The following is a 5,391-nucleotide window of genomic DNA, read 5'->3' on the forward strand; positions in this document are numbered from 1 at the left end:
ATGTATAAAAAAAACCCAATTGGTGTTGTTTGTTAGAAGAAATTAGTCTATTATGATGTGGAAGTTAAGTATGAGTTGAGAATGTATTTGTGTGCATTCTGTCAAAATTTATTTATATAAATTCATTCTTTCAGAATGTTTGTATTCTAACAGAATGTATTTTATGTATTCTGCCAAAATTTAGAAATCAAATATTATCAATAATATTATTTTAGAATGGGTTAGTGTTTTTGTTAGATTTTAATGGTTTTTTTTTTTCTTTTTAGGTTTTGAAGAGTTTGTCATTCATGTGGAAAAGAAAGAAAATATGTAGAACAATAGTGTCTTATACTAGAATGTATTCCACCAGAATGTATAAAATGAATCTTAGCAACATTATTCTTTCAGAATGAATTAGTGTTTTTTGTTGGATTTTAATGTTTTTGTTGCATTTGTGATAGGAATGGCTTGAAGACCTTATATAAATGATGTGAAGAATGAATCAAACATTGATCATACTCACAGTTTAAGAATGTTGCTTTTTAAGAATTACACTTGCTATTCTTTTAGAAAGTTGTTATTATTCAAGAATGTTCTTTTTGTATCACAATCATAGAATATAATTATTTGATATATTATTGAAGAATCGATTTTGTATATTGTTTCATAATGTACTTATTCATGTTTTCTTCTTATTTATGCATTCTTCAAGGATGACATATACTATTATTCTAACAGAATGTCATTCTAACAAAATTTCATTTTAACTGAATCGCATTCTGACAGAATAAAATAAGATATAATTGGTTAAAATTATAGATTTAATTAGAATTGAAATTAAATTAATTTAAAAAAACCAGAATTGTCCCTTCAAATTTGAAAATTTCATTTTTAAAATATAGTTAATTGTCTAAAATACCCTTTTAATTAAATTTGAGTGATATTATAGTACATGATATTCCATTGTAATATCATAGACTCTCAAAATCTAAGTCATTTATTATTTTCATCTGTTGGGCCAAAATTCTCCTTACATCCACACAATAGTTACCTAAAACAAAATAATCTAACAATATGAATGAAAATCATCTTCACCGTATATGTAATCACTACAAAACAATAGAAGGAGTCATCACTAAATGATTTAGTGGCTAAACATTTGGTCGTCACTTTTTGTCGCTATAGATCCGTCACAAAAACTGATTAGTGACGAAAATATAAAAGTGGTCACTAAATAGTGACTAAAATATACTAATCACTAAATCTTTGACGACCCATTTCGTCACTAAATGTTGTCACTAATGAATGAAAATCATCACTGTTTTTTCTTACTTAATGACCATAAAAAGTTATCACCGTCTCATCCGACTACCAACCATAGAAATTCATCACTAGTGTATCCAATTAGTGGCCATAGAAAGTCGCCACTGATTTATCTAACTAGTTACCAAAAAAACCCGTCAAAAGATAAGCATAAATTGTTCTCATATTTGAACAAACCCACAATATACAGTACTGAAATGACTAAAAAGTAACATCATATATTCACATTTAGACAAAGTAAGCATTATACAAAATATTCAAAGATGATAGATTCAATCTCTTCTTTACCATGAAAATATTAAAAAAAAAAAAAAAAAAAAAAAAAAAAAAAAAAAAAAAAAATTGAATCTTATTTCAAACAAAGAGTCAAAGACAAATAAGAGTAAGATAAGTAGAAGTCAAGTTTTATTGCAATCCACGACCTTGTTTTGATGCTTTCAAGCATGACATGCCGTCTTTGACCTCTGCAATTAATAGTTGATGCAAGTTGCATCCAGATGGTTATATCTCATAAAGCCTATAATTTTTGTTATGATTTTATAAACTAAAAGCTTAAAGATTTTGTAATTATTCATACCAAAAAAGTGAGATCCCCTGTTGATGGCATCATAAGGTATGCTTTATGCAATTTTGTGTCTCATTTTATCTTCATCAACATATAACAAAACCATAAGAGTGCAAAAGAAGTAATGCAAAAAGACATTAAAATGTAAAAGCATTATAAAAATTACCTCCTTGTGATTTGGCATTTCCATGATACTTGCTAACTTTGAAAGATTTTGTGCAATAATTTATGAAGTTGTCATGCCCCATCATTTGAATGAAAAATTTGAAGAATTTATGAATTAATGGGAATTGGAAAAAAAATGTCTACCTCCTCTGATATCACAAAAGGCCTTGTGTTGCTCTCTTCAAGATATGCTCAAAATCAGCAAATTAATATCTATCTATCTATATGTCAAAAAGACATTATCAAGAAACAGATGAATGTTTACAGCTAGTGTTAGAAATGGCAAAAAGAAGAGCCCCAAAGAAGCAGGATGAGGTTGGTGAGTCAAAGATGATGTGATGACTATTCATTGTCCAAGTGATCGAGTAAAAAATGGTGTTGCTTCTGGTGGTTTAAATGGATGAAAAAATAAAATAATAGTTCATACAATGATAGTAATTAACTTTTAATAGTTAAAACTAGTACCTATCGTTTGAAAACACCTATTCTAAGCATGGAAATCACTAGCTGATTAACTAGAAAACTCAAAATTATCGAAAAATAATGTAACATTTGTATGATTTGACTGGTGTTTGGTCGAGAATCTGGATCTTCCATCCAACTTGGCCTCACATTCTGAATGATAAAAAGCAAGTAAGTATTATAATTACACCCCTCCTGTTTTACTATTTTACCCTTTAGGAGATAATATAAAATTACTTTTTTACCTTGAAAGATGCAGAATAAGTAGCTTGGAGGTTGTATATACCCTAAAAGGGTAGTTTGTTGTGTAAAAGTTCCCATAATACAATTACAAAGCTATAAGCATCTACTTTCTAGTTGAAATGCTCTTTTCTCCTTGTCTTAGTGTCCTAGTAGTATATAACTGTTAGGAAAATAAAAAAGACATTTAAAATCATTATCTTTGACAAAAAAAGATTAAAACATACAGTATAAAATTACTTTGGAGTCTGGAGCCATCCAATGATATGCCCCTATTTTGGTAATCATTATCTCGGTAACTAATTGTCTCTTCTCTTGCTAATCCAAAGTCTACAAGTTTAAGTGTTCTTTGATCTTTTGTCAACATCAATTTTTCTATAGAAAATTAGAAATTACATTAATTGTAGGATTTAATAGATATCATTAGCCATAGGTATGCTTAGTTAGATGGAATGGAATGACTTATTACATTCCATGATAAGTTTGGTTGAAATTGAATTCCATGAGTTTGTGTAATGAAAGTTGAGTTTCAGTTTACAAGTGCTGGAGATTGGAATTGAATTCCATGAGTTTATGTAAGGAAAGTTGAATATTGTCGCTTGTAGGATTTAATGGAATTCAACTCAACAACCATTTGCAGCCAAATGTTAGAATGGAATGGAGCTGAATTCAAATTCAGGTATACTACTAATGCATAAAAAACAAAATAATAGAAAATCTTACCTCTTGAAGCTTTGGATTTATATCAAGCATCTTCTTATCTAATTCTTTCGATCTAGTTTCCAAAGCCTCCCTTAACCTGAGTTTGTGATCCAATTCCAAATGTAGTTTCTCCACCTATAATAAGGAATAAAAACCTATAAAGTACAAAAGAATGCAAATCATGACATAATTTGCTAAAAATTAATTCATTGCATACATACCTGCTTCTCCAACTACTCGGAATGTGTGTAGGCTTTTTGATTATGCTCCTTAGCATCTGAAGATCCTTTAACGTAATCAAACACAAGAACATAATATATTTTATCATTTTGAAAGCATGTATTCATGGATGAAACAAAATATGTATTATAACCACAAGTACTATATCTTTAACAAGAAGAAAAAGGCAACTTTAATTTTTCATCTAATCTCAAGACAAGATAAAAGCTATAAGATGAAGATTAATGAGAAAAGAAAGAAATTTGAAAAATGATTGTATTCCTTTTCACGTAATTGACAACTATACTCGAATCAAAACATACAATATGGAGAAATCAGCACACAATTTCATCAAAACATCATGATTTTAAGAAATCAACAAACAATTTCATATCAACGATTTCATTACCGAGAAATCACCAATTTAATCAGATTTGGAGTAGAGCATCGATTTCAACAAAAATAAAGAGAAATTAGGAAAAAAAAATGAAGAACGGACTAGATACCTGAAGATGAGTTGGAGTTATGTTGTGCGATGGTGATGTCGAAGGTGTGGGAAGGGTGAGACGACCGAAGATGCAAGAGACGACGGATGGAGCTGCGAATTTGGAAAGGAACGATGTGGAGGAGCCTCAGGTGTTAGGCGAGAGAGAAGACAGACACGTTTAGGTTAATGATAGAAAATCAAACTTTTAGCTACTATTTGGTAGAATGGAATCAGGGAGCCGATTGATTATCTACTGTGCAACATGAGAGCAATAGATGTAGCTACATCAATGGTCGGAACGGAGAAAAAAAGTACATGTTTGACTTCGAGTGGGGATCAGAGGTGCGTCGATGGGAGGGTATGGAGCGACGATGGAATGACGACATTGATGCCGAACTGTTGGCATGTCGAATTAGGGCAAACTATGAGGAGAGATGTGTTGATGAGAGGCGGGATGTGTTTTCAACATTACGATGAAAAAATCATCTCAACACTTTCATCCGTATATTATAATAATGGAAAATAGAAAAAGGAAAATTAATTTCTTTATTTCTAAAACACCAGAAGAAAAAGGCCAAAAGGGTCCAAAAATGAATTTAGGTCATCCATATCTGAGAAGCGTAATATAATATATATGTTTAATAAAAGGGTTTCGGTTAGTTGTGGATAAGTGCTCACGAACTTAAATAAGGCCCAGTCAAATGTAACGAGCTTTTGGAAAATTATCTATGAAAGAAAACAAAGCTTTAGTGGATACTATTTTGTGATCAATAATTGTTTTTCATTTGAGTGGTCACACTTTATCTACATAACATTTAAGTTGAATAACCATGAGTAGCTAGTGACTTATTTTTGGTTACTTAACATAATGACCGTTATTTTTAATCACTAATAGTCATTATGACCACTATTTTTTTTTCTTTTTGTCACTAGACCTTTAACATAATTACCATTATTTTTAGTCACTAGTAGTCATTATGATATGAAAGAAAGTATTTTAATTTTACTCATCATTTGGTGACCGATTTAGTAACGACCACATAGAAGTGGTCATTAAATTTGAAGGATTACCAAAATTCAAGTGACGACTAAATATTTGGTGACTAAATGATGTTGTTAGTGACCAATATTTAGGTAGTCACTAAAAATTTGGTCACTATTAAAGACTTTTCTTGTAGTGAATGAAATAAAATCAATGGTTACGCATTTGGGCTATAATTTTATTTTTTTTGCTTGGATAATCTACGAG

At 30.2% G+C, this 5,391-nt stretch overlaps 1 long non-coding RNA gene across 3 annotated transcripts; it reads right to left on the reverse strand.

The window, feature by feature from the left end:
• Window positions 1–1,634: 1,634 nt before the first annotated feature.
• On the reverse strand, window positions 1,635–4,732 carry LOC145056776 (uncharacterized). Of its 3 annotated transcripts, none has more exons than XR_013685916.1 (7): window positions 4,162–4,732; window positions 3,658–3,722; window positions 3,458–3,571; window positions 2,975–3,109; window positions 2,740–2,897; window positions 1,880–2,647; window positions 1,635–1,766 (listed from the first exon to the last, which is right to left on the reverse strand). It is a non-coding gene; the product is annotated as an uncharacterized LOC145056776 (long non-coding RNA). The 3 variants fall into 3 exon arrangements; XR_013685917.1 differs by lacking the exon at window positions 2,975–3,109 and having other exon boundaries at window positions 1,880–1,948; window positions 2,034–2,647; window positions 4,162–4,728; XR_013685915.1 differs by lacking the exon at window positions 2,975–3,109 and having other exon boundaries at window positions 4,162–4,729.
• Window positions 4,733–5,391: the final 659 nt, after the last annotated feature.

The sequence above is a fragment of the Lactuca serriola genome, chromosome 6 (genome assembly GCF_051521515.1).
Source record: "Lactuca serriola cultivar US96UC23 chromosome 6, Lser_US96UC23_V15, whole genome shotgun sequence".
Taxonomy (NCBI): Eukaryota; Viridiplantae; Streptophyta; class Magnoliopsida; order Asterales; family Asteraceae; genus Lactuca; species Lactuca serriola.